Source organism: Telmatherina bonti (genome assembly GCF_933228915.1).
Source record: "Telmatherina bonti genome assembly, chromosome: 6".
In the NCBI taxonomy this organism is placed as follows: Eukaryota; Metazoa; Chordata; class Actinopteri; order Atheriniformes; family Telmatherinidae; genus Telmatherina; species Telmatherina bonti.
The window spans coordinates 9316252-9335824 of NC_136624.1; positions in this window are offsets into that span (position 1 = coordinate 9316252).

Genomic DNA, 19573 nt, shown 5'->3' on the forward strand with positions numbered 1-19573 from the left:
ACACGTCGCAGAGCAGAGTGGTGTCGGCTGCGTCAAACACCACGTCCTCCAACCGCAGTGAGGTAGGGCCGGTCCGGAAAGCCTTAATGTCAGGGTCTGCAGCCTGCTCCGCCGCCATGGAGGCATAATCGAGCCCCAAGTGGACGGAGCCGACAACCGCCCAAGAGAGGCAGTCCGCGACGAAATTGTCTTTGCCCGCCACATGGCGGATATCTGTGGTGAACTCCGAAATTGCAGAGAGCTGGCGCTGTTGACGCCCGGACCACGGCTCCGAGGACTTGGCCATGGAGAACGTCAGTGGCTTGTGGTCCACGAATGCCGTGAACTGGCGGCCCTCCAACAGGAACCGGAAGTGTCTGGTGGCAAGGAACAGACCCAGGAGTTCTCTGTCAAAGGTGCTGTATTTGCGCTCGTTGTCGCGGAGCTGTTTGCTGAAAAAGGCCAGTGGCTGCCAGGCCCCGCCAACCCACTGCTCGCACACTGCCCCTACTGTCAGAGGCGTCTGTTGTGAGGGCGATCGGGGCAGTGGAAGACGGGTGTGCTAGCAGAGCAGCATTGGCTAGCGCGGTCTTGGCAGAAACAAAAGATTTGTCCAACTCTGGAGACCAGTCCAAACTGTCCTTGGGCTTCCTGCCCCGCAGGGTTGCATACAGAGGGCGCATGAGCTGGGCAGCATGGGGGATAAAGCGATTGTAAAAGTTCACCATGCCCAGAAACTCCTGCAGAGCCTGTACCGTACGGGGGCAAGGGAAGCTGGCAATGGCGTCTACCCTGGCAGGGAGGGGGACAGCGCCCTGGGGGGTGATGTGGTGCCCCAGGAAGGTGATGGACGACTGGCCAAACTGGCACTTGGCAGGGTTAATGATAAGGCCGTGTTCGCTGAGCCGTTCGAACAACAGGTTTGCCATGTGGGCTGAAATGGATGCACTTGCCACTAAAATATCGTCCAAAACAAAAATGGTATGTCACGGAGGACAGAGTCCATTAGGTGCTGAAACATCTGTGCCGCCCCCTTGAGGCCAAAAGGCATCCGCAGGAACTCGAATAGGCCAAAGGGTGTAATGACGGCTGTTTTTGGTACATCCTGTGGGTGGACCGGCACCTGGTGGTACCCACGCACCAGGTCCACTTTGGAGAAGACGACGGCCCCTGCCAGGTGGGCAGTGAAGTCCTGTATGTGTGGGACGGGGTATCGGTCAGGAGTAGTGGCGTCATTCAGACGACGGAAATCGCCATAGGGGCGCCAACCCCCGTCAGCCTTAGTAACCATATGCAGGGGAGAAGCCCACGGACTATTCGAGCGCCGAACAATGCCGAGGCGCTCCATGGTGGAAAACTCCTCCCTGGCGATTGCAAGCTTGGCCGAGTCGAGGCGCCGAGCTCGGGCATAGACTGGAGGCCCAACGGTGGTAATATGGTGTTCCACGCCGTGCTTAGCCACCGCAGATGAGAACGTGGGCGTGGTGAGGTCAGGGAACTCGGCGAGCAGGTGCTGATACGGATCCCTGGTGGCAACCGTGTTTGACAGACAGAGAGCTCCGCCCCCACCAAGCGTGCAGGGGTACGAAGAGAAGGACAAGGAATCAATCAAGCGACAGTTTTTAACATCGACTAGCAGGTTAAAAGCGCAGAGGAAATCTGCGCCCAGGAGGGGCGTGGACACAGCAGCCATAACAAAGTCCCAGCCAAAACGGCGCTTTCCGAAACACACCTCTACATACCTAGTGCCGTTTGTACGTATGGGCGTGCCGTTGGCGGCATCCATCTGGGGGCCGTGTCCATCGGTCATGGTGTCCACAGTCTGAGCTGGCAAGATGCTGCGCTGAGCGCCTGAGTCGACCAGAAGACGCCGGCCAGACAAGGAGTCTGTGATGAACAGCAGCTGGCAGTCACGGCCAGCGGCCATCGCTGCTAACGAGCGCCGGCCTTGGCGTTTCCCTGCACCTTGAAACTTCACGGCTTGCGACACTGCTTGGCCTTGGCCCCAAACCTGGCATGGTAGTAACAGAGTCCGTCGTCGTGTTGTTGGCGTGCTGTCACCGCAGCCGCGGTGTCTGTACAGTCCTCCATAGGAAGAGGTGGGGTCGGGGGGCCCTGAAAGGGGAGCAGCGCGTGGACAAATTGCTGGCGGTTGGCGAGGAAAACCCTGTCAGCTTCAGCAGCCAGGGCACGGTAGTCCTATGAAGAGGAGAGGGGAGAACTGGCAAGTGCTGTGCGCACGGGCACCGGGAGCTGGCGCAGGAAAACATGTGTAAACAGGAACGAGGGATCAGCAGATCCCAGCACCGAGAGCATCTTTTCCATTAGGTCAGACGGTTTGCCATCACCGAGGCCGTTGAGGGATAGCAGGCGGTCAGCTTTCTCCAGTTCTGACAGTTCATACAGCTTCAGCAGGAATGCTTTAAGTGCCTCGTACTTGCCGGCAGCCGGGGGAGCTTCCAATAACATCATCGCCCGCGCCGTAGTCATAGCGTCCAGCGCTGCCACAACATGGAAGTATTTGGTCACATCTTGCGTTATCCCTCTCAGCTGGAATTGGGCTTCGATGTGCTGGAACCATGGCCGCGGATTATGTTGCCAAAAATCGGGCAGTTTAACAGTGGCTTAACATCTTGCTGTGCTGCGTCGTTGTTGTTGTCATCCGACATAACGTTCGTGTTCACGGGGTCACCAATGTGGAGTGAGAGTAACAGAGAGACCGGAGACGTAGGTGAAGTCGGGTCTGTTTATATTCCACATAAAAAAACGCAGAAAAAGTACAGCCGCTAGCATTCCGAACCACAACACCAAAAAACCCGAGCTTTAACCCGGAAACGTAAAACCACCCTCGCTCCTTCAAAGTAAAGGCCTCCTCACTGATGAATGTCTCTAGTCTTAATGTGGGTCACCACAACACTAAACCAAACAGATTTGTAAACAAATACCTTGAACATGAACTAGTTGGGATGATGTGACCTGTCACTGCTATATTTTCTCCACCACTACCCTGACTTCACACAATGTCACACGACATGCATTGCATACTGTCAATACACTACTGTTCTGAAATGACAAGTTATGGCCATAGGAGAAATGCTGAAAATGCACTGAGTTCATCACATGTTCATGTGCATCAAATGCTTCATGTGCATCACATGTTTCATGCATATCAAATGCTTCATGTGCATCAAATGTTTCATGTGAATCAAATGCTTCATGTGCATCAAATGCTTCATGTGCATCAAATGCTTCATGTGCATTAAATGCTTCATGTGCATCAAATGCTTCATGTGCATTAAATGCTTCATGTGCATCAAATGCTTCATGTGCATCAAATGCTTCATGTGCATTAAATGTTTCATGTGCATCACATTTCATTGTTGTCATGTTTCATGTGCATCAAATGCCTCGTGTGTATGATATGTTTCATGTGCATCACATTTCATGTTTGTCATGTTTCATGTGCATAAAACGCTTCATGTGCATCAAATACTTCATGTGCATCAAATGCTTCATGTGCATTAAATGTTTCATGTGCATCAAATGCTTCATGTGCATTAAATGTTTCATGTGCATCAAATGCTTTGTGTGCATTAAATGCTTCATGTGCATCAAATGTTTCATGTGCATCTAATGCTTCATGTGCATTAAAGGTTTCATGTACATTAAATGCTTCATGTGCATTAAATGTTTCATGTGCATCACATTTCATGTTTGTCATGTTTCATGTGCATCAAATGCTTCATGTGCATCAAATGCTTCATGTGCATCAAATGCTTCATGTGCAATAAATGCTTCATGTGCATCAAATGCTTCATGTGCATCAAATGCTTCATGTGCATTAAATGCTTCATGTGCATCAAATGCTTCATGTGCATCAAATGCTTCATGTGCATTAAATGCTTCATGTGCATCAAATGCTTCATGTGCATAAAATATTTCATGTGTATTAAATGCTTCATGTGCATTAAATGTTTCATGTGCATCAAATGCTTTGTGTGCATTAAATGCTTCATGTGCATCAAATGTTTCATGTGCATCTAATGCTTCATGTGCATTAAAGGTTTCATGTACATTAAATGCTTCATGTGCATTAAATGTTTCATGTGCATCACATTTCATGTTTGTCATGTTTCATGTGCATCAAATGCTTCATGTGCATCAAATGCTTCATGTGCATCAAATGCTTCATGTGCATAAAATGTTTCATGTGCATTAAATCTTTCATGTGCATCACATTTCATGTTTGTCATGTTTCATGTGCATCATATGCTTCATGTGCATCAAATGCTTCATGTACATTAAATGTTTCATGTGCATCACATTTCATGCTTGTCATATTTTGTGTGCATCACATGTTCATGTGCATCAAATGCTTCATGTGCATCACATGTTTCATGCATATCAAATGCTTCATGTGCATCAAATGTTTCATGTGCATTAAATGCTTCATGTGCATCAAATGCTTCATGTGCATCAAATGCTTCATGTGCATTAAATGCTTCATGTGCATCAAATGCTTCATGTGCATTAAATGCTTCATGTGCATCAAATGCTTCATGTGCATCAAATGCTTCATGTGCATCAAATGCTTCATGTGCATTAAATGTTTCATGTGCATCACATTTCATTGTTGTCATGTTTCATGTGCATCAAATGCTTCGTGTGCATGAAATGTTTCATGTGCATCACATTTCATGTTTGTCATGTTTCATGTGCATAAAACGCTTCATGTGCATCAAATACTTCATGTGCATCAAATTCTTCATGTGCATTAAATGTTTCATGTGCATCAAATGCTTCATGTGCATTAAATGTTTCATGTGCACCAAATGCTTTGTGTGCATTAAATGCTTCATGTGCATCAAATGTTTCATGTGCATCTAATGCTTCATGTGCATTAAAGGTTTCATGTACATTAAATGCTTCATGTGCATTAAATGTTTCATGTGCATCACATTTCATGTTTGTCATGTTTCATGTGCATCAAATGCTTCATGTGCATCAAATACTTCATGTGCATCAAATGCTTCATGTGCATAAAATGTTTCATGTGCATTAAATCTTTCATGTGCATCACATTTCATGTTTGTCATGTTTCATGTGCATCATATGCTTCATGTGCATCAAATGCTTCATGTACATTAAATGTTTCATGTGCATCACATTTCATGTTTGTCATATTTTGTGTGCATCAACTGCTTCATGTGCATTAAATGCTTCATGTGCATTAAATGCTTCATGTGCATCAAATGCTTCATGTGCATTAAATGCTTCATGTGCATTAAATGCTTCATGTGCATCAAATGCTTCATGTGCATTAAATGCTTCATGTGCATTAAATGCTTCATGTGCATCAAATGCTTCATGTGCATTAAATGCTTCATGTGCATTAAATGCTTCATGTGCATCAAATGCTTCATGTGCATTAAATGCTTCATGTGCATTAAATGCTTCATGTGCATTAAATGCTTCATGTGCATCAAATGCTTCATGTGCATTAAATGCTTCATGTGCATCAAATGCTTCATGTGCATCAAATGCTTCATGTGCATTAAATGCTTCATGTGCATCAAATGCTTCATGTGCATAAAATATTTTATGTGCATTAAATGTTTCATGTGCATCACATTTAATGTTTGTCATGTTTCATGTGCATCATATGCTTCATGTGCATCAAATGCTTCGTGTGCATCAAATGCTTCATGTACATTAAATGTTTCATGTGCATCACATTTCATGTTTGTCATGTTTTGTGTGCATCAACTGCTTCATGTGCATTAAATGTTTCATGTGCATTAAATGTTTCATGTGCATCAAATGCTTCATGTGCATCAAATGCTTCATGTGCATCAAATGCTTCATGTGCATTAAATGCTTCATGCGCATCAAATGCTTCATGTGCATAAAATATTTTATGTGCATTAAATGTTTCATGTGCATCACATTTAATGTTTGTCATGTTTCATGTGCATCATATGCTTCATGTGCATCAAATGCTTCGTGTGCATCAAATGCTTCATGTACATTAAATGTTTCATGTGCATCACATTTCATGTTTGTCATGTTTTGTGTGCATCAACTGCTTCATGTGCATTAAATGTTTCATGTGCATTAAATGTTTCATGTGCATCAAATGCTTCATGTGCATTAAATGCTTCATGTGCATCAAATGCTTCATGTGCATCAAATGCTTCATGTGCATCAAATGCTTCATGTGCATAAAATGTTTCATGTGCATAAAATGTTTCATGTGCATCACATTTCATGTTTGTCATGTTTTGTGTGCATCAAATGCTTAATGTGCATTAAATGTTTCATGTGCATCACATTTCATGTTTGTCATGTTTCATGTGCATCAAATGCTTCGTGTGCATTAAATGCTTCATGTGCATCAAATGCTTCATGTGCATTAAATGCTTCATGTGCATCAAATGCTTCATGTGCATAAAATGCTTCATGTACATTAAATGCTTCATGTGTATCAAATGCTTCATGTGCATCAAATGCTTCATGTGCATCAAATGTTTCATGTGCATCACATTTCATGTTTGTCATGTTTCATGTGCATCAAACATTTCATGTGCATTAAATGCTTCATGTGCATTAAATGCTTCATGTGCATCAAATGCTTCATGTGCATTAAATGCTTCATGTGCATCAAATGCTTCATGTGCATTAAATGCTTCATGTGCATCAAATGCTTCATGTGCATTAAATGTTTCATGTGCATCAAATGCTTCATGTGCATTAAATGCTTCATGTGCATCAAATGCTTCATGTGCATTAAATGTTTCATGTGCATCACATTTCATGTGCATTACACGTTTCATATGCATCATAGTTTCGGGCACATCATATGTTTCATGTGCTTATGGGGACTTACGGTAATATTACATACGATCTGTAGAAGATTGTGACGGTAAAACTCCGATGTGTCTTATGCATTCTATCTGCCTGCACTGAAGAAGATTCAATGAGAACTTCAGCTTCATCAGCTTCTAATCTGAAGCAACGGGAATTGAAGCATCATTCCAGTTGCAGAGAGCATCTGCAGGTCCTCACCATATAAACAAAACCATATGGAAAGGACCAGACCCCCTACCAACATCTCCAAACCACCATACCATGATTCTGCAGCCTTGAATGACTTTCAGGGTCGATCCTCAGTAACGCTTTTTATCATTCATACTTAAAACAACTGATATGAAGTGAACTTTGAGTTCATGAGAAAGAAGAACCTGAATAACATCAGTGTGCAGAGCAGGACATGAAGATAAAGAAAACATTCACAATGAGGTCTGATATTTGTTTCCTGACTTCTTTCCCATAGGAACAAATCTTTTAGGTTTGAATTCCATCAGGATTCATTTATCGTGGCCATCGACGACCAAAGACTTTTTTTTTACACTGCAGTAATTTTAATGTATTGAATGGGAATAAAATCTCTTATTGACAGAAGTTTTGGGTATGTTTGAGTATTTCTGTCCTCCATGTGCTGTTATCTGGGCGATCAATCAGAAGTGTAGGAGTTTCTCTTTCTTTTCTTTTCATTTCTTTATGCCAGAAACACAACTTTGTGTGTGCAGAGAGCCACATGTGTGCGTCACTAAGACCTTTTTTATGCCTGGCAACAACCTGAGTATCTGCATCTTGTCCTCTTCCAAGGTTTCTCGTGGAAAGAGCAGCTAGCAGCTATGAAGTGTCTACAATGTAAATGTTCACCTACAAATCACTTCATTTGTGTACACTCAAAAGTTTGGGATCACCTGGAAATTCATTCGCTTTACATTAAAAAATACAAACGAAATCAGTCTAAATATTAAAATAATCAAATGGACAGGACACACCAACACTGTCTGAGTTTGAAATAATGATTTTATTCAAACTGATAAATGTGTTTTTCTAACTTTGCCTTCATATAAAAAAAAAAAGCAGGAGACATTCGGCATTCTAGCTGTTCATTTTTTAGGTAATTTATAGAGATTAACTGGAGCATCTCCCACAAGGTGGATTGGTTTGATGGGGTTTTCCTCTGTGCCATGCAGGGAAGCTGCTCCCTCAGCGGGGTTCAGATCAGGGAGCTCTGCTGGCCAGTCAGAGTTCTGAATGACCGCTTACTCTTTAAACACTGCTGAAACATTTTGTTGTGTGTTTAAGGTCATTGTTCTGTTGATCCCCAATAAAGCATTGTCCACAGGGCCTGGTGTTGCAAAATGGATATTTTTATTATGCTACTTTAACGTGTTTGACTGGTGGAACGAAGCTTTGTTCTTGCATTTTTTTTATTTGTCCTACATCTCACAAATGCTCTGAAACTTGCACTTAGCTGTCCACAGTACGTTTCTTCAGTTTGCCACTGGTAATGGAGAGGATAACTGACAATTCTAAAGTGAATCATGCAAATTATGATACAAATACAAAAACTGGCGCGTTTTCTGGCCCATTGGTCAAATGTGTCTGGTTTGAGTTTTGAAAATTTAAAATGGTGCTAATTTTCATAAAGATGGCCACCATATCGACCGCAAAAATCACATTTTTCTATGGCTGAACTATCACTCCTCCATGCAGCTGCCACAGGTGCGATTCCTGGTCCTTTCCTTTTCTGCATGTAGTCTCCAGCAGCTGTGTCGTAAGGACCCATCACAATTCAGAGGCAACAATATATATATATATATATATATATATATATATATATATATATATATATATATATATATATATATATATATATATATATATATATATATATATATATGTTCAAATATATTGTTGCTTTTACTTTTATCCTTTTAACATTTACATCGCTATAAATAAAAGTTGTGTTTAGTGCTTGTTTACTTGAAAAATTCCAAGAAACATTGACAAAAAAAACAAAGTTTAAATGTGACATAAAAATGAACTTCCATATTTAATGTTTGCATTTACAGTAAATTGTTCATAAAAAAAAATTTAAAAAAAGACACATTGCTTTTGAATATGGACATAATATCCTCACACAAATATCACAACATTTGGGTATAACAATATTTTCTTATACCGCTATAGTTAAAATAGTTTCTGGAAGGAAATTATTTTTCCTGTTAAAATGTTCTATATCCACATGATGAGACACTGGAATACATGATGTTATACAGTAAAATACATACTTCAGGGGGAAAAAGAAAAAACAAGACATGAGATGTGGAAAAAAATACAAAGGGTTTAATAGGATTTTGCAACTTTAAGTGACACCCTGGACGGTTATTCTCATGTTTGGCACAAAGAGTCTCATATTTTTCCTCAAAGCAGCTGAAACATGAATACATCTGTCCACTAAACACATGTCCACCATCTCTTTGTTCATCTCAGGCAAACTCTCATACAAAGAACTCAGCAGCATTTTTAACCAGAGTGGATTATTTCTACTCAGACAGCTTTTCTTCAGTTAAACTTCTCTCATTATTTAACTAATTCCTCATCGCTGAATCACCAGAAAGTCAATCAATAACTGGAAAATCTCCACATGAAATAAAAGGGTTTTCACATTAAATATTCCAAACTGTCTGACAATGAAAGGTAAAAGCACTTGAATGTATTTGTTTTTACAATAAATCAGGTTGACATCAGGAGTTAAACAGTTTAGTAGTTATCTGTGCTGTTGTATTAGTTAGGGTTGTTTATATTGTAACAGTTTTTGGGTGTTTGTTTCCCATCTTTCCTCCCCTCTAAAAGCCAAAGCAGGGACCATTAGCTTAATGCTATATACACTTTAAATCATTGGTTGTTCTTCATATCTTCTATGTTTCAATTGTCCCTAAAAATTATCATCACTAAGTACATAAATAAATAAATAAATACTTCTTTGTGGGATTTGGTTGACATGACAGGTCCCCATGCAGTGCCATGGGGAGGTCTGAAGGTCACGCGCATCCCACTGCCGTCTCCAGCTTTGGTTTATGATACTAAGATTTCTCCTGGAGTTGAGCTCAACCTTTAGACTGAAACTCCTCACCACAGCCCACGTTCAGAGGTGATTTGCTTTATATAATCTCTTTCTCTCTCTTTCTTTGACTCTTTTCACGCCAGAATACAGTGAATGAAGGCTGCAACAGTCTAAAATCTCAGACCTGTTTATGACACTTTGTAGAGAAGAAGTTCGTCGTGTTTGGTAGGTAAGAATCATTGTAAATACAGATGCCCCTTTTATACCCAGTCCTGACACCCTTACTTGCCCTACCAGTCTGCCACCATTTTTTTTTATCATTTGGCTTTTATTTTTTTTAAATGGTTTTTATTGTGTTTGGTTTAGCCGTTCACATGTCTTATATTTTTATCTGTATATAGATTTTATTTGTGTGCAGCATTTTGTTTCAGCTGTTGTTGTTTTATAGTGCTTAGTAGCAGTCCTATCTGTTAAACTACACACTAACCCAGGTCCTCAGACAACCTCTGCTGCAGCAGTCTTTACTAGAAAACATTTCTTCCTGCCTGCCAAGCACTGACAGCAAGGATTAAACGCCTGATTCGCTGCTCTCTCATACGACTGCCAGGCACTTTGGATAAAAGCAAGCAGCAAATGGCAGCTTGTTATGTTATAAGCAGGAGAGGCTCAGCAGCCGGTGTGTTGCATATTTACTCTCTGAAAACATGTTTCCTTAATTGACTCGGTTTCACAGCTTGCCTGAAGCTCCAGCTGATGCCTTCAGGCACTGAAAGAGATTTTCCCCACATCCCCGTGATGTATTTGTGCATCATGCCAGGGTTAAACACGCAGGATGCTTCAGTGATGGCGTGTTCTGACTTCACCTCAGAGGGAGAGGAAAGCAGAAACAGGAGAGAGCTGTCTGACTGCAGGCAACAGATGCCAAATTAACATATCGCTTTAATTAGGAAGAAGTGGAGGGATGAAGATCAAGATGCAAGGCCACAGCTGCTGTTGTCCGTCAGACTGCACCAAGGCGTCTGAATATTCATGTGACATTTTCATGACTTTTCCATCATCAGACGATGATGCTGGTCTGTTGTTCACTGGTCGCATGACCTCAGCGCCTCGTATTCATTAAAGCTGACAGACTAATTACTCCAAACTGACGTGGCCACCGGTGATGTGAAGTAGAAATAAAACAAGACTAGTCAGATCACCAAGTCAGGGAATGTATTCTACCCTCCTGTGGTGCAGCTGCATGTTTGCCTGTTTTCCTCTCAGTGCATCAGTTTAACATGCAAACATGTGGTTAGATGAAACCAGGCTCCAGAACAGAAACCGTGCTCCTTATAGCACTCAGAGGAGCATAATGAATAAAAAAAAGCTACAAGCTGCAAATAGCTTTCAGCTCAGCAGCCACTCGTCCATGTCTGTCAAAAACTTCTGCTCCAGCAGAGCTATCAGGCTTTTCCATGTGCCGTCATGACGCAGCAGCTGATTCTTCACATTCCAGATCAATTATTCAGATGGTTGTCCTATTAATACCAGTCTGTTAAAAGAGGAGATGATCACGTGCTGCATGCAGGAAAATGACCTGTTGCAGGACATTTTGAGAGCTTTTATTTAAAATTCTGTATTTTAATGCAACGCCGGTTACTTCTGACCAAACCAGTGAGTTGTGGACAAAATGCACAGAGTCAGAATCAAGCTTAAAAGGGTAAGTTTATTACAAAAATAGTTCAAATTAAACTAATTAAAAGAACAGGCAAATGTCCTTCAGTGCAGGTGTGCCAATAGGCAAACTGGGGAGAGTCAATGGAGGAGGTTAGGGCCTGTTATGCAGCTCCTTTCCGCGTGGCAAAGCCCTACATAAGTACTTAAGCCTATGCAGGTGTTGGTCTGTCAGCTGTGAACCACCGACTCAGACCTCTGCCATTCCTCCTCCTGAGCAGAACCTGCAGGTCTCCCTCTGAACCCACCTGGACACAATTCAACAAGCCACAGAGAGCCAGAATGTTGTGTGTCTGCAGATGGAGAACACCTGGTTCACCACACCCACACACAGTTCCACAGCAACCACACAAGAAAAAAATGTTGATACAGCTCTAAAAGGTTACATTTAACTAGTTATGAAATGCTAAGCTAACATGGAAGAGTTATTCCTCGGTTGTTTGAGGAAAGGCAGAAGAGGTTACGTGAATTTAAAATTATGTGAAGTTACAGTTAAATCTGTCATTTTTCAAGGTTTTCATTACAGTATAGCAGTGTGTGAAGTAAAATTAGTGTGTTTTTAATATTCTATGTTGTATATTTTGGTGTGTGAAAACCTGTTTTTTTTTGTTTTGTTTTTTTTGTTTTTTTAAAAGCAATTTGTATTGACTTTGGCAGGAAAGTTCTTTATCAAATTTGATTTCATCTATTGGTATTACAATATTTTGATGATTCATATTCTGCAGCTATTTTCACCTACAATCTATTCATGTGATGATCTGATATTTTCCTAACTTCTATTGGCAGATTTTAGTCCAGCACCTCTCATGCCATGCACAGCACCAGCGGTCTACAGTTAGATGTTGGCTGATGGACTGACCTGTCAACAACTGGAACACAGCTGTCATCAAGGACTTTCCACCCTCACTTCAGAAGACACACATATAAATTCTTAATGGAAACTAAGAGGCACTTTTATTTCTTGTTTTCGTGTCAGTATGTGGTTCTGTGCAGAAAAACAACCCAGACGACAGCAGTGAAGATGATGTAGGAATCTACACATCTCTCGATATCATGGTTCCAGCCTTCCCTGGTCCTAACATCCCTGAAGAAGCCTCAACTCAGTCTGGAGGAAGAGGAAGATTTCTTTGGAGGCTTGCTCAGTTCTCCAGAAGAACAACCACATTTAACCACATTTAACCCAGAAAATTCAGCTACTGTGTTCACAGAATCAATAACAAAAAGTAAAAAATATTATTTTTATTTTATTACATTAAAAATGAGCATTGATTAATTTTCTGTACACTAATAAAGACATTGTGTTTTAATAAGCTGTATTTTGTATTTTACATTCAAAAGTCAGATGTAGAAATGTGTATATGGTAAAGTTGTTTATTTACTTTAAGTGACTGCAGCAAAATTACTATTTGTTATATGAAATGGCAAGAACATATATAATCACCTTTTACAGTTATTTGCCATTTGATTAGCTTTTTTTCAGAATTTTTGGGTTTGATGAGAAACTTCCCCTTTATTTCCTCCAGTAGGTACATGAACACAATCCTGCTTATACAAGTTTCTTGCATTTTGTAATGAAAAAGCATTTAAACAGACTGGTAGTACACCAGGATGTTGGATCAGATACGGGGGAGTTTGGAGCTTCATCCTTCCATCTGAGCCCCAGAGAAATGAAAAGGAGAAATTTTATTTTCTAAGCTCAGTAATAAGTAATATTTTACTGTGTCCCTGTTCTCTTTCTATTAGCAAAATTTTCACATGTGCAGCTTTACAGTGAAGATAATTAGAATAACATAAAAGATGGTAGGTGAGCATAGGTCAGCAGGGAGCCGTATACGGATATTGCAGCCAAACCGAGACGCTTTCGTCATACAAGATATAAACTTTATTAATCTGTACAGTAACACAGCCACACGGTGGCTAAATAAACCAGAGATCTGTCATGTGGAAATCATGCCAATTTCCAGACTCCTGACTAAAACAGCACATCTAAATAGGCAAATTAATTAAGATAAACACTAACAGTAAATTAAACCTGAAGTAAACTCACTGCTTTGTGCGGTCTCGTGTCGTTAGAATGTGTGTGCTTATCTGGCTGTCGGTAAGTTTGGTGTGGAGTGTGTGTAAGTTTGGTAGGTAAATATGATGCAGCCGTCAACATTACTTCATTTTTTTACATCTCTAACTCTGGATATTTTTTAAAGGTACATTCAAAGTTTGAAAAATGGTCCAACACAGAATAAAACTGAGACATACTGACATGAGCGATATGCTTCATTGTCAACATGCTATCTGACTTCACAGCAAGGAGAGGAGACATTAAAATGACAACTTTAGACTTAGACTTAGACTTAGACAGACTTTATTCATCCACAAGGGAAATTCTGTTGTCACAGTAGCTCAGAACAGCAATAGAGGAAGAAATAGAAACAGCAATAGTAGGTAAGAGAAAAAAAAAAGTAAATAATAATAATAAAATAGAATAGGTACTATCCATAAAGCAATCTGGAATATGTACACTTTTACAAAGATAAAAGATAAATAAAACTATCAAGTAAAATTGGCAATATAGAATATGGAAATTTAGAAATTTACAATATATACAACATGTGACTAAAAGCAGTGCCAGTTTACACAGAGGCTTTGAAATGAATGTTAGTTATCTGTCACAAAGTGGGGAGTTATTGTACATCTGTATAGAGAATGGTAAGAATGTGTTCTTGTAGCGCTCACTGTGACAGCGCAGCTGTAAAAGTCTATTGGAGAAGGAGCTCCTTTGCCCCTCTACAGTCCGGTGGAGTGGATGAGCAGGATTGTCCATAATAGAGAGCAGTTTGTCCAGAGTCCCCCTGTCCCTCATTGTCACAAATGTCTCCAGTTGACAGCCAACCACCTGTCCAGCTTTGCGGATCAGTTTGTCAATCCGAGAGATGTCCCTTTTGGATGTACTGCTGCCCCAGCAGGCCACAGCGAAGTACAGGGCGCTGGAGACCACAGACTGGTAAAAGATCTCCAGCAGTTTACTGCACACATTGAAAGACCTGAGCTTCCTCAGGAAGTACAGTCTGCTCATGCCCTTCTTGTAAACAGCATTACAGTTGTCCCTCCAGTCTAGTCTGCTGTTCACATGGACTCCGAGATATTTGTAGCAGTCCACTATCTCCACCTCTGAGCCCTGGATGGTGATGGGCTCCACTGGTGTCCTCTTTCTCCTGAAGTCGATGACCAGCTCCTTTGTCTTGTCCACATTCAGGAGCAGATGGTTAGCCTGGGACCACTTCACAAAGTCTGCAATCAGTGTCCTGTACTCCATCTCCTGTCCATCCCCGACACACCCCACCACCGCAGAGTCATCAGAGAACTTCTGCAGGTGGCAGGCCCGGAGCTGTACTGGAAATCAGAGGTGTACAGAGTGAACAGGAAAGGAGACAGGACAGTGCCCTGCGGAGCTCCTACATTACTGACCACAGTATCAGACAGGGTGTTCCCCAGCCGCACATACTGAGGCCTGCCAGACAGGTAGTCAGCAATCCAGGAGACAGTGGAGGAGCTGACACCCATCCCGAGCAGCTTGTCACTCATCAAAACAGGCTGAATAGTGTTAAAGGCACTCGAGAAATCAAAAAACATGATTCTCACCGAGCCTTTAACACTATCCAGGTGTGAGTGAGCACGCTGCAGACGATAGATGACAGCATCATCCACACTAAGTTGAGCCTGATATGCAAACTGTAAAGGGTCCAGGGCAGATGACACAAGTGGTCTCAGCTGGGCCAGGACGAGTCTCTCAAACACCTTCATCACGTGAGATGTCAGTGCAACCGGTCTGAAGTCATTGAGGCCAGATGGGACGGGCCTCTTTGGTACCGGTACTATACAGGAGGTCTTCCATAGCACCGGTATCTTCTCCAGCTTCAGACTCAGGTTGAAGATGAGGTGCAGGACTCCAGTCAGCTGAGCAGCACAAGTCTTCAGGACCCATGGGTTGACTTTGTCCGGTCCAGGAGACTTGTCCTGACGAACCTTTTCCAGCTGCTTCCTCACCTGGCCGGCTGTCAATGTCAGAGGGGACGTTTCCTCTGTGGGGGTGGGGGCAGGTAGGGGGGTAGAGGTGTTGAGCTGCGACAGGGGGGCAGGTAGGGGGGCAGGGGTGTTGAGCTGGGACAAGGGGGCTGAAGGTGAGGGTTGTTGGTTGTCTGTCTGAGTGCTCTGTGGGGAGGTGTGTGTAGACGGTCCAGGAAGTGTGAGTACAGGAGGGGAGGAGGAGGGGGCAACAGGAGGTGAGAGGCTAAATCTGTTGAAATGCAGATTGAGTCGTTCAGCCATGTCCTCTCCACCATCCTGTTGTTTGGCTTTGGTGTTGAAGCCAGTGATGGACTTTATACCCCTCCAAACCTCTCTGGTGTTGTTCTGTTGGAGCTTGGCCTCCAGCTTCCTCCCATAAGCGCTCCTACACTCCCTTAGTCTGACCTTGATCTGTCCCTGTATCTCTTTCAACTTGTCCTTATCACCAGACGCAAAAGCCCTCTTCTTCTGATTAAGAAGACCCTTCAGCTGACTGGTGATCCAGGGCTTGTTGTTCGGATAACAGCTGACAGTCTGAGTGGGCACAGCTACATCCTCACAGAAGTTGATGTAGTCCGTGATGCAGTCCGTTAAGCTGTTGATGTCCTCCCCATGGTCCTGACAGAGCACATCCCAGTCTGTAGTGCCAAAGCAGTCCTGCAGCGCCTCAGTGGCCCCCTGGCTCCACTTCCTCACAGTTCTAGTGGAAACAGGAAGCCTCTTCACAACAGGGACATACTCCGGTGACATCCAGATAAGGTTATGATCCGATCGGCCGAGGGGGGGCAGGGCAGTGGAGCTGTATGCATCCTTGGAATTAGCATACAGCAGGTCTAAAGTTTTATTGTCCCGTGTGGCACAGTTCACAAACTGATTAAAGGTGGGCAGGACAGAGTCAAGAGAAACATGATTAAAATCCCCAGAAATAAGGACGAGGGCCTCCGGATGTTTAGCCTGTAGTCCTGCTACAGTGGAGTGTAAAGTGTCACACGCAGCAGCCTCGTCCGCTGAGGGCGGAATGTAGACTCCAATGAACTGCACAGACGTGAATTCCCTTGGTAAATAATAAGGACGTAATCCCACAGCCAAAAGCTCAATGTCCGGTGAGCAGACACGCTCCTTCACAGTAATGTGTCCAGGATTGCACCACCGCTCGTTCACAAAAATAGCAATTCCACCGCCTTTCTTCTTACCGCTCAGGTGCTTGTCTCTGTCCGCACGTAGAGTTTTGAAGCCGGGTACAGATGCGCTGTGGTCAGGGAAGTCCGCATGGAGCCACGTCTCCGTGAAGCACATGATACTACTCACAGCATACTCCTTCTGAGTCCGGACAAGCGCATGAAGTTCGTCCATCTTATTTCCCAAAGACCTCACGTTCCCCATAAGCACAGCTGGAACTGCAGGCTTGAACTTCCTCCTCCGCTCCTTCACTTTCGCTCCAGCACGGACTCCTCGGCGCTTCTTCCTCTGCAGTTGCTTGGGGATGACTGGCTTAGCTCCACTCAGGAATGGGACCCTGGCCAGAGAAAGAAGCTGTTCTCTGGAATACACAAAGGGCCGGCAGTGCTGCTGGGCCAGACAGCCAAACACAAAAAGCCCAGAGAAAAACCAAAAAAGCAGTTTAAACAAACAAAAACGCCCGAAAAACATGTTTCATGTTTCATAAGGCAGGTAAAGTGAGGAAAAAAGAGAGAAAAAAAAGACAAAAAGTCAACTCTAGAAGGTGTGAAAAGGTGTGAAACCCAGGAGCTACTGTGACCTGCTGCCTCTCTCTCAGGCGCCAGGCTGTGATGTGCTTTACCATTCAGGGACAGTTTGTTGTAAACATGCTCCTTCCACCATCTCGGTATCTTCTCTCTCAGGCTCAGAGTCCGGTTCAGACATAAATGCTGAATTCAAAAAGCTGCTGCTGTCAGTTAGCTTGCTATCACTAGCTGCTGTTTTTAGCATTGGGTGTACTGGCCCCGCCCTACTTCCCGTGCTGGGCTTCCAGCAATCAATCAACGCATTAACATCACGAGAAAAGTAATATTATGAATAAAGGGTCAGAAAAATCACTTTTTAAATTTTTTTGGCTTAATCATTTTTTAAACAATTATTTTAAAACACTTAGAGGACAGTGGAGACATGAAAAGACCAGGTTATGACTGTTAAAAACATGAAAAAGTTGGTGCAAAAATGTACTCGCCATGTGGTGAAAAGCCCTTTGAAATTTACTTGCATTCGGCAACTGTTAATTTCAGACACTGCTGTGAGGCTTAAACCAGCAACCTTCATGCTGTGAGGCCACGGTGGAGACCACTACACCATCAAGCAGCCACCTAAGGTGTGTATGAGCTTTAGATACCCGGGGGTTATCTTTGATAGGGCATTGCTTTGTGATTAACATGTTAAAAGTATGACCTGGTCTGCGTCTTCCACCTTAAAAATATCGCCAAGCTTAGGCAATTATTCAGAACTGGAAATGGTCATTCATGCCTTCATCTCCTCATGCCTCAAATATTGCAATGCAATTTTCTACTGCTTCAGACCTTGTCCACACGTAGCCCGGTTTTAGTAAAACCCCTTGCCGGCCAGTAAAAAAAATGAGTCCATGTGTAATCGTGTTGTTAAACACCTTCATAAGCATATCAAACCTTTAGCACCCCTAATCTTATCCAATCAGAATGACCTTCTGTCTCAGGATGTCACTTCCACAAATCATAAAACATGCATCTAGCGTTATATGGTTAGGTGGCAGAAAATAACTGTCCTTAATCTCGTCCATCAACTTTGGTCATCATATGGAGTGGAACTGACGGCAGGGTAAAAACACACCTGGACAACGGATAACGCCAACAAAGTTTTGCGGACGTCCATGCTGTTGAAAACAAAGGTCGCACATGAGATGTCATGATATTTTCTGTCACAGACGGTGGCGTTTCTAAACTTAAAACCCCGGTTTTGTGTACACATGCAGACATGCAAATGGGGTTTCGCAAATATTCACTTTGGTCGGAAGTTTTTTAAAGAATCGTTTTTAATTGCATAAATTTGCGTTTTTGTACAGATGACAGGTCAAACTGGAGAAAAGTGGCTTTGTTTTATGAGATACTCTGCTACGTGTGGACAAGGTCTCAGTAATGGTGTGTTCAGACCAAAGGCGTTTTGAGCGCCCCCCCTAAAAACAACAACCTAAAAAGAATAACATAAAGAAAATATATTTACACATGTAGAATACCTTTAGATAATACAACAACTAACTTGGCACCACCATTCAGATACATTTAAAAGGCTGAGCTCAGGCCCAAAAGCAAGACCTCTGAGACAAATAAAAGTTAAAGCTAAATTCCAACAACAGGCTTGGATTCAGATCAGGCAGTGTAGCATGAACATCTCATGGAAAAGGGTTTAACGATCTGACACAGGCTGAGGAAAACACACAGAAAATACAAACAGAAGGTGAAATCCATCAGTGCAGGACAGACACAAAGGCAGGACACCTAAAACAAGAGGAGTGTGAGAACTTCAAAACAAAATTCCCCAACCAAAACAGGAAGCAGAGTAAACAACAGCAAACTTAAACAACAACATATTTCATACCTGTTATATTAAATGTGAAAATATGAAGTGATTGGTCATGAGAAGCAGAAAATAATTAGTTATCGCTAGCAGTTGAAATTTTTCATATTGTGCATCACTAATTTCAACTGCTTCCCCCTACTTGTTCATATAGATTGCTCCAAAAGCTCAATTCAGGGTCCGCAAACTTCGTAGTGCGGATTCGTCGGCTGCATACGTCATAGTGGCTCGCCAAGTGCTGTCCCAATTCAAAGGCTCCGTCAAATTTGCACTTTGTTTGGCTCCAGATTATCTTAAAATGAAGGTTACAAGCGATGCATCCTTTGCGCCCTC